This window comes from Triticum aestivum, chromosome 2A (genome assembly GCF_018294505.1).
Source record: "Triticum aestivum cultivar Chinese Spring chromosome 2A, IWGSC CS RefSeq v2.1, whole genome shotgun sequence".
Lineage (NCBI taxonomy): Eukaryota > Viridiplantae > Streptophyta > Magnoliopsida > Poales > Poaceae > Triticum > Triticum aestivum.
The window spans coordinates 421,059,031-421,071,749 of NC_057797.1; positions in this window are offsets into that span (position 1 = coordinate 421,059,031).

Here is a 12,719-nt window from a genome sequence, read left to right on the forward strand (position 1 = left end):
TACTTGGACAAGCCTCCCACTTATTATTAACCCCTCTCGCAAGCATCCGTAACTATGAAAGAAGAATTAAGATAAATCTACCCATAGCATTAAACATGTGGATCCAAATTAGCCTCTTACGAAGCAACACATAAAGTAGGGTTTAAGCTTCTATCACTCTAGCAACCCATCATCTACTTGCTACTTCCCAATGCCTTCACCTAGGCCCAAATCATGGTGAAGTGTCATGTAGTCAATGTTCACATAACACCACTAGAGGAAAGACAACATACATCTCATCAAAATATCGAACGGATACCAAATTCACATGATTACTTATAACAAGACTTCTCCCATGTCCTCAGGAACAAAAGTAACTACTCACAAAACATATTCATGTTCAAGGTCGGATGGGTATTAAATATCATTAAGGATCTGAACATATGATCTTACACCAAATAAACCAACTATCATCAACTACAAGGAGTAATCAACACTACTAGCAACCCACAAGTACCAATATGAGGTTTTGTGACAAAGACTGAATACAATAGATTAACTAGGGTTTGAGTTGACATGGCGCCGGTGAATATGTTGATGAAGATTGGTCCTCCCATGATGAGAGGATCATTGATGATGACGATGGCTTCGATTTCCCCCTCCCAGAGGGAAGTTTCCCTGGCGGAATCACTCCACTGGAGCCCTAAGATTACTGTTGCTCAGGTTCCACCTTGAGACGGTGGCACTTCGTCCCAAAAGTCTTGTCTCCATTTTTTCTAGGTCAAAACCCTTCATATAGCAGAAGATGGGCACCGGAGGCTGGCCAGGGGGCCCATAAGCTCAGGGGGTGCCCTAGGGATAGGGTGCGCCCCCAGGCTTGTGGCCACCTGGTGGGTCCCCTCCTTGTGTTTCTTCGCCCAATATTTTTAGATATTCAAAAATAATTCTCCGTAAAGTTTTAGGACCTTTGGAGTTGTGCAAAATAGGTATCTCATATTTGCTCCTTTTCGGTCCAGAATTCCAGCTGTCGGTGTTCTCCCTCTTCATGTGAATCTTGCAAAATAAGGGATAAAAGGCATGAGAATAGCATCATAAAGTTTAATAGCAGTCCATAATGCAATAAATATCAATATATAAACATGATGCAAAATGGGCATATCACGTGCAGGCATGGCAGGCCAAGACTTAGGCCTTTCTATGATGGCCCATCGGTCCAACGAGTGTGCCTCCACGAATGAATGTGTTTTAGAAAAGGTGTCCAGCCTGCGGCCACTGTCGTTTGTCCCTGCTGTCGCTGCCAGGTGGGCCACTCACGTCCGCTCTAGCCTTGCCTAGAAAAAAATGTTCGCTCAAGACAATCAGGTCTCCTCTCGCGGATCGACCATGGCAAACCCTAGCGCCTGATCTAAACCGTCCCCGAATAGTGATCCAACGGCCCTGATGGTGCGGGGTTTTGAGAGGGGTTTGAGGGATTTTGAGAGGGTTTCAAAGGTTAGGGTTGAGCGTAACTAATTAAAAAAATTGAAAAAGATGAAACTTCCGCACATCATCCTTTTATGTTACTAAGTTGCTAGGAAAAATAAGAAATCATGACTATGGATATTTTCATGAAATTCCCTTCACATAACTTAGCTATCACAGACAAGGTTGTATGGTTTTCAAGGGGAATGAGCTAGGGTTTAGGATTAACCATGGCATAGTTTGTCCAAACGATCCCATAATGGGCATGGGTCTATATTTGCGTACTAGATGGTAAGAATTTTTTTAGCTCATTTGGAGAAGTTCGAAAAAAGCTTAGAAATACGGTTGTTTACCCTAGCTTTGGAGCTCATTTTGAGCTCATTTTTCATGAATATGTTATTTACTTCACAAAAGTGCTCGGATTGATCACCTAACATGCATAAAAGTTGAGAATGAACTGGAACATCAATACACATCAAAGTACAAATTTGAAATGTGCCTGAAATTTGAAAGTTGGTTCAAATTTGAAATCTGCCTCAAATTTGGAACATGGTGCATAGTTTTCAAAGTGCGGCACACATCAAAATACAAGTAGCATGACATCACACAAAATGAGACTCATAACCCAATAGTTTTCACTTTTTATGATAGCTTGCTCTTGATTTCACAACACAAAGCTTACTAATGCTCTTGGTTTTCTTCAGTGGACTAGCTTCAGTTTGCAATGTTGAATTAACCAAGGTTTAGCCTGCATGCTTCCTCCTGACAAACAAAGCATGTCATTTGGTTAGTAATAGAAAAATCAGCCAAATCAAAAAACATCACAAACATGAACATACTTTGGCCTTTCAGGAGTGTAACGATGTTTTGGAGATTCTTTTCGGTGCCCAAGTTCCTAGCACATCTTGCATCTATTCTTGTTACCTTTTTGGGACCTTTTAGGCTTTGGATCTTTCTCTCCCTTCTTACTACACTCACCTTTCTCAAACGATGCCTTGAATGCACTCTCCTTAGGCATGCCAGTCTTTCTTTTCATTAAGGGAGGACACATGGAAATTTTGATTTCCACTTCAGGCCACTGAGACTAATATTAAGTGCTGGCATTGGAGCTGCATACACAGCCAATCTTGCCACTGAGTAATATTCATGGAAATATTGGTTCATTCTTATATTCAGGCGGGAAGCCAAGAAAAGCATAGCATGCTCACATGGTTTCCCAGTGTGTTGCCACTCTAGGCAAGTGTAGTCATGCATTTCAGTGTTAACAACATGCCTCCTTCCAGACTTTGTATCTCTAACTTCAGCACCTCACACTGTAGATTTTTCAACAGAAAAATGTGTAACATTTTTACTCTTGTTGACCACATGTTGTACCACTATAGGAAGCTTATCCCCTTTAAGACAATCACCTTCTTCTCAATAACCACAAACGCATGATCATGATCCTTATTTGGTCAATCATGTCATGCACAGGCAAGTTTATAAACTGCTTCACCTTGTTGTTAAAACTCTCTGCCAAGTTGTTGTTGATATAATCACACTTGATGACAGTGTTAAATCCTGGCATGTACCATAACAGAGAATGGTAGGTGTTCATCCATGGAACAAACTCACTGCATGCTCCCATTATCTTACCAAGATGATATGAATGTGTCTGGGTAGTGTAAGATCTTGCTGCTGGCCACATATGCTCAAATTCTTCCTCGCTGATTTCTTTGATCAAATTCATCCACATATGGCCGAAGCACTCCCTCTGCTCAGCATGGGGAAAAACATTCTTGACTGCAGTTTCTAGCTCTTTACATGCATATGTGTGGAAGCCAAAGGTGACACTAGCCCTATGCATCTTTTCATCTACATCATGAACCATGTCCATGAAACCTCTGTCTTTGACTGAAGTAAGCCAATAGCAACAGGGAACATCCAATTGTAGCCATCTAGAGCATTGCATGATGTCAATTGACCATTCCACTTGTCAGTTAACGAAGAAGAGCCTATGCTCAAATATGGATGGCACCCTGTTTTGAAGCCATTGATGCAAGGCTTTAAAACCATAAAGAACTTAGAGAAAACGACTTTGCCATCCTTTGTTACCTCAGTATCTATCTCAACAACACTGCCAGGTGACCTCTTCTCTGCCTCTGCTTTGAAGTTATAAAGCATCCTAAAGGTATTTCCCCAATCACCATATAATTGTTTCATTGCCCTTTGTTTTGCCTTCCACGTTGTGGTATATTTCAACTTAATAGGGTACTGATTTTCTAAGTCTGCTAAAAGTTTTTTGGCAGTAGTGCTTGGTTTCTTGGCTAAAATAGGAGTGATCTTTTCTGCAACCCAAATGTGTGATGTCATGGTTGATACTCTTTGTGAACTTGTAATACAAGTATGTCGATGTGGAATTTGATTAACCCTGATGGTACTTCCATCAGATTGGCATCTAGAAGATATGCACCACTTGCAAGGCTTGGCATTTTCATCAAAACCTCTACACATCGCATAAAACTTCTTTCTATCAGTCCACTTAGTCTTGGCATCAAACTCATGCTTGACCGCATAAATCTTGAAACACATCCTAAACTCATCCATGTTTGGCCACAACTTCCCCACTTCATAATAAGGTTTTCTTTGTCATAGACATTTACCATCTCATCATCATGTGCATCATCAACACCATCTACAGCATCTTCCATCAACTATCCATCCACATCTTCGAATGAATCTATGTTAGCATCAACAGCAAACTCGATCCCCCCCCCTCCTCATTATCTCTATCTTCTACTGGAATGCCAAAAAAATTACCATCTCGGTATTGGCCATTGGTGCAGTGAACAAATATGTAGGGTCATCTAATTCTACTAAATTCCAATCAACGGTAGCAACCCTTGCGGCACCATCCCCCTTGTTTGTCAATGTTGGTTCCATCTCATTCAGCCCACCTGCCCTCCCCCCCCCCCACACACACACACAATCTAGATTCCAAATCATCCAAAAATAGAGGCACCATGGTCAGATCTAAATCAACACAGAGTAGGGTTCCGAATTACCTCACCTCATTCGTCGCAACTAAAAACGGTAGCTCCGCGTCCGTCGCTGAGAAAGAAGAGGGGAGCAAGGAGGGTTCAGCCTTGCACGGGGGATCTACCTGCCTTAACATAAGCTCATTTCGTTGATGATTGTTTATCAAATGGTCGTTACTTAGTTATTTCTACCTTAAAACATTGCACAACAACTTTTTATTACCAACTGCATCTCTCTCCTTCTATTACGTGTTAAAAAACTTCATGCAGGAAGTAGGTTGCCCCACCTGTCAGGATATCATGTCGGCCCACTAGTCAGGATGTAATGGTCAATGGTGTTAACTGGACGGCGGTGCTCAGTTTGACCTTCTGTGAGCAGGTGGCGGAGAAAACTTAGTTGGCTTGGACGAAATTGAGCACAACTAAGGAACCAGGGGCACGGAAATATAAATCACTATTCTTAAGTACCTCAGGAGAACGAAGGACATGCTCTTTGTTTATGGAGGGGATGAAGAACTCGTTGTAAATGTTTGCGGAGATGCTAGATTCATGACTGATATAGATGACTATAAATCTCAATCAGGTTATGTTTTCACACTTAATGGTGCATTTGTTTGGAAGAGTTTCGAACAAAACATTGTTCCAAATTCTACAAAAGAAGCGGAGTATATTGCGACTTCAGAAGCTTCAAAGGAGGCATTCTGGATCAAGAAGTTTCTTGAAGAAATTGGTGTTTCCCAATTGTTATGAATCCAATGGCTCCCTATTGTGTTAATAGTGGAGCTGTTGCTCAAGCAAAGGAACCAAAATCACCCATGAAGACCAGCCACATTGAACGCAAGTATCACATCGTCCGACAATATGTTGAGAAGGAATATGTGAAGATTCTCAAGATTAACACGGATTGGAATGTGTCAGACCCGATGACGAAGGCTCTACCAGAGCAAACCATGAGCAACACCGGATAGCCATAGGTGTTAAAGAGACTATGTAAACTAGATTATTGACTCTAGTGCAAGTGGAAGACTGTTGGAAATATGCCCTAGAGGCAATAATATTTGTATTGTTATACTTCTGTATTCATAATTATAGAGCTTATATTATATGCTATAACTCCTATGATCCGAAATATGTGGTTCAGTGGAAAACTCATATGCATGTGTGGAATGATAAGCGGTTAAATAAAAGTTTCCTGGTCTTGCCTCTGGGACTAGCTCAAGTGTTGTTAGTGATCACGTTTTCCAAATCCTAGGATATCGTTAAGTGTAACGATGATCCTAAAACAACATTGAGATTATGACATTAGAAGAATGGTCATATTGACGACCCAATCTGGTCCATTATGAATTGAGTTAATATCGCTTGTAATCAATTGTAATAACATGGAGTCTTAACATGTGATTTTTCTCCTTAGACCATGATAGCATCATAGTCCCTTCTTACCGTACAGTGGGCTTTGGGGTTGCTCAAACGTCACCTTTAACACGATGATCATAACGACAGTTTACACATTCATCGGAATGTTTGACAAGTGGTCGGATATCTCAAGAGTGGAATTTACCCCTCCGATGATGGAGATATATTCTTAGGGCCCTCTCAGTGTGACGTCATCCACATAAACACTATTCTGATCACGGGATCAGAATAATATTCTGATCACAACATGTACTGCCTGAGTAATGCACCTGGACTTTCCTCTATACGAACCCGACCTTCGGTCTATCTTCGCAACCGTGGCTTCCCCCGCGAATTATTCTGTTTAGTCATGTTCTATATGATGTTAGTGTAATCTAGAAACGTTTTTTAGCAACTAAATACCGGTTTTAAATAGGAATCTAGCTCGTTGGCGGATTTTGCTCTCGGGTCGTGATGAAATTGCGTTTTTTGCAATTTTACTGCCTGAGTTGTTCGACCTGAACTTCTCCCACTGCTAGGTTGAACTTCCGCCAACATTGCCCAAATGGGGCTTGCAATATACCGTTCAGAATCTATGGACACCAGTATCATGACCCAAATTAAATTTTTGACAAAATGTAAGCGGCTTAAGAGCAGTTTTGAAAACCGTTTTTTCTTCATACAAAAAACATGAATCGTATTTTCGATCGCATTTCTAAACCGTTTATCGAAATGAGGCAAATAATATGGCGTTGGAAAGCTGCTGCAAAACCGCTCCTTGCGCATGTTTAAAGTTTTCTCTAATTCCCTATAGATAAAGAATAATTTGGAAAATCGTAGAATTTCGTAAACTGAACACCCGAGTTCGTATTTTTGATGTCATTCCTAAACGGCTAATCCAATTGAGGCAAATAATATGGCATTGGAAAGCTTATGAAAATGCGCTACTTTTTCATGTTAAAAGTTTTTTCTAATTTTGAACGGTTTAAAAGTACTTTAAAAAATGATACAAGTTCCACCGAGTTCGTATTTTCAAGCTAATTTTTTAACCGTACGTCCGAATGCAGCAAATAATATGGCGTTGGAAAGTTTGAACAAATGCGAAACTTTTTTGTATATATTGTTTCTCCCAATTCCTTACGGTTTTAAGTTAATTTTGGAAATGTCTAAAAATGTATTTTCTCCGTAATTTCTACAAACTTTATCGGAATGAGGCAAATAATATACCGCTGAAAAGCTACAGAAAATGCAAAATGTTTTCATGTTGATGGTTTTCCCTGATTCCTGGCCGTTTTAAAGTAATTTCAAAAACGACGAGATCATTTGTTCTGCCTTTATCGCGAAACAGATTCTTCAAAATGCACCGCGTGAAAACCTGAACTTCTCGGCGCGTGTACCTGAACTTCACTCTGTTTTTCACGTGATTTTTTTGCCTGTAGCTCTCCATCCACTTACCGGAACACTCATCGGAATTGAGCAAGTAATATACCGGTGGAAAGCTAATGTAAACACACAACTTTCCCGTGTTGATCGTTTTTTCATACTCGCGACGATTTTAGAAGTTTTTCATCTGAAATTCATTGACTATAGTAGTCGAACTTCCTGTTGTTTTCTTGTTGAACTTCTATGACGTATTTTCATTTGTAATTTTCCCATTCATTTCGTCCGTGTTACACAAATGATATTTGTTTTGTACAAACCTCTCTCACAATAATTTTTTCAACTTTATCCGATGGAGGACTTGAACTTATAACAATAAAACTTTTAGATTTTGCTTTTTTATTCTTTTTTTAATACAAAATGCACACCGTGTAGTACGTGAACTTGTGGCAGTTATCAATCTGAACTTCTCCTCTGAAACGCCTTCCGTGTAATAGTTCAACTTCCCGCTGTTTTCACGTTGAACTTCTGTGGCGTATTTTCGTTCATAATTTTTCTCATCCATTCGTTAGTGTTACACAAATGATTTTCCTTCTGTACAAACCCTTCTCATAATAATTTTTTAATTTTCTCCGACCAAGGACTTGAACTTATAATGACAAAAATTTTGACCTTGCCTTTTTATTTCGTTTTTGTCATATTAAACACATATCATGTAGTATATGAACTTTTTCCACTTTTATAATTTGATTTTTTTATTTTCTTTTTGAAATCAAATCGCTCCCAAATAATAATTGAACTTCTTTGTGGATTGAGAGAATTATTTTAAAATGCAAAAAAACAATTTCTTTTTTGTGTTACCGAACATGGAAATACAAAGTGAACCTCTCTCGCAAGAATTTTTGAACTTCCCCGGACAGAGCACTTGAACTTCTTTCAACAAACCTTTTAAGCTTTTATTTTTCTATATTTTTATTCTCACCTGAAATGCATTCCTTGCAGTACTTGAACTTCTCATTGTTTTCACAATGAACTTCGGTCACATTTTTGTGTATACGTCGAATTACACGCAATTGAAGGTCGGACATCATTTCTTGCTATTTTAAAACATGTAATTGGAGGTCGGACATCCCGCAATATAAACTTTGAACCATGCACAGAGGTGCATGTGAACTTCTTGCAACGAATCTGAGTTTTTTATATACTTCGAACTTCTGGCTGTTATCACTTAGAACTTCTCTCTGTTTCACTTTAGTAATGGAAAAAATATGAGTTTCTTATAGACATCGAACCGCTCTAAATTTTTTATTTGAAATTTTTTGTGTGTTTTTTAGAAATGTGAAAAATTGAAGTTCTTAATTTTATTTCTTTTAGTACCAAGAAAATGTGAGTTTTTTAATAAATACTGAACTTCTCTATTTCTGTAATTTGGACTTCTTGGTTTTATTCTTAAAAAATATATAAATTTTAAATAAGAATCAAACATCTTTTTTAAATTGAACTTCATACTTTTATTTTTTTTCCTACATAAAGATATAATTTGGGTTTTCTTTGAACTCTCCAATTTATTAAATTTGAACTTCTAGTTAATATTTTCTAGGTGATGTTTTGTTTTCTTCGTGGTACATAAATATCGCACTACACTTTTACTTTAATTTGAATTTCTTGGTCTATTTTTTAGTAATTGGAGGAATCTGAGTTTGTAATAAACATTGAACCGTTCCGTTTTCTAAATTTGAACTTCTAGTTTTTATAAAAACAGGGAAAATACAATTTTTTGAAATAGTTAGTTATTTTAATTTGATCTTCTTGGATTCATTCATTGTAGTAACAAAAAAAAACTATTTTCTTTTGTACTCTGTTTTTTATTTGAACTTCCAGTTTTCCTAGAAACTGGAATAATCGGATTATTTAAGAACGTCGAACAACCCTGTTATTTTGATTTGAACTTCTTGAATTTTTTAGAAACACGGAAAACAAATTATTTTAGCATTCGATCCTTTGTTTCATCATTAGCAGAATGTTCCTCTCGTAGGTATTAACACAAGCACCTTTGTGTGCTACAAATGACATCCATGCATGAGGCACTTGAATCACAATATTAATAAATAATTTGGATACAAATCAAGCGAAAAAATAAATTGTGGACACATGAAGTCATGCGCCCATTACCCATAATGAAATAGTACTAATGAGTACAAAGTAATTTCACAAATCTGTACCATAGCATGGATCTCCCGTGGATATGTTCAGTGGTAGCACTAAGTGAAGAATGCATAACAAAAACTATAGGAGAGATCAGCAAAGGTTAGGCAATAAAAATTCAAGCTTTTTCTCACAATTGCACTACACATGTTCAGATTTTTCACCAGCATTTTTAAGTGCGGTCTAAACCTTTGACATTTCCTTCTTATATAAATGATCTTGGACCCCCTGGAAACTTGAGATATGAACACATCTCTCAAAAGCCATCGACCACTTCAGAACAATTCCTGGAATCCTCTCACACCGTGCATAAAACTTGGCCTTCGATCCCAATAATAATATTTTCGGAATCCTTCTTCAATCGCCATCAACATTGTTGTCCCTGCTGGTCAGCTATCAACTTACGGTTGCGAACATACTAGCTTTGGTAAAATGTGTACGAGCTACTAAAGAAACTAAAGATTGTTGGTGAACAACATCGGGTAGTACCTTCGTTGTCTTTGAACTTCATGGTTTCTTGATTCTGAACTTGCGATTTATTATATTTTTTTGCAGTTTGCAGGGCGACTGCTGGTGTTGGGAGGCCGGGCTTCATTCCCTCAAGTAGTCGCGTCCACTGCCGCACAGGACAGTGAGCAGGGAAGGAAAGAGAGACAAACCTGGCAGCAAGCACTATAAGATGATGAATACAGCGGACCATCTACTTATAAGTTCAGAAAAAAAATAAGCAATGTGACGCACGGATAATTAAGCTAGAGTAATCCTCCTCTAATGATGCCACGTCATCACATTACTGTTGCTAATCCTCACTTGATCCAAATCATGATTCAAATTCAAATTCAAAATTTAAAGTCAAAAATCCAAGTTTGTCAAGCATGAAAACTAAAATGTTCGAAAGGTGGCAAATAATCCTCGGATATTTATCAAGTTGGAACCAACCTCATTTGAGTTCCCAAAATGCCCCTGAGATTTTATCTTGTGGTCCAAAAATAATTAAATTGACCTTTCCAATTTCTGAAAATGGTTAGCCAACTCCTTTTGACCCCAAACTTTTTATGCCACTTCACTTTGCTCCTATCTATTTTTGTGCAAAGTGCCACATTTAACAAAAATAATTCACTAGCTCTTTTAAATAGGAAACGGAGGCAATTCAAAAAAATAAATAAAAGAAAAGGCCACCACCCCCTAGTGGGCCTCGTGGCCCAGCTAGCCATCCAGCTGGTCGGCCAGGCCGGCCCACTCGAACCACCCACGCCGCCGAGGGGATAAGTCTCCCCCTCGGCCTCGTCCTCGTCAGCCCCAGATCCCCCCCCCTTCTCGCTCGGCTCTCTCCCTCTTGGTTCTCTATGCCGGAGCGTCGTCGGCGCCGTTGTCGCGGCCTCGACCCCTCCCTCACCACGCCGACGCGTCCAACGGCTCCACCGGCCTCCTCCACGTTGGCTACAAGCCCCGGATGGAGCTCGGAGTCGGTGCATCAAGCGGATCGACGCCTCCCCGACTCGTCTCCCTTCTCGAACGCCGCTACCCTCGTCGTCGCCTCCGGCCACCTCGACCCTCCCTAAGCCCACTGTCGCCTCCCTACGCTCCGCTGTGAGCCCTCGCTGTTTCCCCTTTTTTCCCTGCCGTCCTCCGTCACCGAGGCCGCGCCGGGCCTTGCGCTCGTCGCGTCCGCGCCCGTTGCCGTGTGCTACGCACGAGCTCGCACGCCCCGCATCGTAGTCCCTATGCGCCCGTGCCGCGCCGACCACGCCCGGCACGCGTGCCCGCTTACCGCTGCCCTTCCCGGCGCGCTCACCGCGTCCCGGCAGCCCCAGCGCTCGCCGGCGTCGCCCTGTATAGCCGCCCTGCGTCGCCCTCCTACTCCACCACAACTGCCTGCCCATCTCCCCCTAGCGCCGCGTCGCCCCTGCCCTGCAGCCCCGCCGCCGCCGTTGTTGCTTCGCCGCGCCGGCCGCCCCTCCTCGCGCCGCCTACCATTGCCTCCTGCTGGCCGCCGCTCGTCGGCGCTGGTGCCTGCTGCCGTGGCCGGCGCCTCCCCTGCTGGCCTAGGCGCACGCCTGTTCGGGTGCGGCCCCGAACGCCAGCGCCCGTTTGGGCATCGCCTGCATCCGCCGCCCGGCGCCCGCACCCGTTAGCCCGTTTGGCCACATGGGCCTATGACAGTGGGGCCCGCCCCCAAAACGAAATTAAAATTAGTTAAAAATAATTAAATATTAATTAATTAAATGGTAATCGAGTTAATTAGCTTAATTAACTTAACTTAATTAGCATAATTGCCTAATTTAGTTAATTAACACGGTTAGTTTAGTTAGGTCAATGGCAGATGGGCCCCACGGGCCCTTTTGACCAGTCAACCTGGTCAGAGTTGACTGTTGACCCTGCTGACATCATGATGACGTCATGCTGATGCAGTAAACTTATTTTCGTTTTAAATTTAAATTGCAGAATGTCCTTAAAACTTCGGAAAAACATAGAAAATTAACCGTAGCTCGGATCGAAAAACTTTGTACATGAAAGTTGCTCAGAACAACGAGACGAATCTGAATACGCCCTTCGTTCGTCTGCCACACATCCCTAGCATAGCGAACATGCAACCTTTCCCCTCCGGTTCATTTGTTCAATAGACGTCCGGAACCGGGAATACTTTCCTGGATGTTTCCCCCCTTCGCCGGTATCACCTCCTACCGCGTTAGGTCACACCCGGCACATCCTATTGCCATGTTATGCTTTGTGGTGCTAAGTTTGCTTTATATTTACTGTTTCTTCCCCCTCTTCTCTCCGATAGACCCCGAGACCGATGTTGCCCTTGTGATCGACTACGTCGACGACGACCCCCCCTCCTTGCCAGAGCAACCAGGCAAGCAAACCCCCCTTGAGCATTCCGATATCGCCCATTTCTTTCCCTCTCATGCTTGCATTAGAACTGTTACTGCTTTCTGTATGATCCTACTCTGATGCATAGCCTGTTGTTGTTACGTGGAGGGATCTCATAGTTAACCTCACCGGCGGGCGCGGCAGGGACAGGGGTCGAGGACGGCTATGGGGTGGGGCGCGGTGGCCTCGGGCGGCAGCGAGAGGCGCGTCCTGACTCGGGGAGGCGGTAGGAGGAGCGTGGGGCCCGGGTGGGCCACCGGCGGGAGGCGTGCCAAAGCCTCGGGAGGCATCGACAGGCGCGTCAGCAGCAAGAAAGGGACTGCGTGGGGAGGCGGCCATGGACTGCGTGCCAGGTTGATGGTGCTCGAGGATCCCCGGCGGCGGCGGCGATTGGGACGCGGAGGAGCG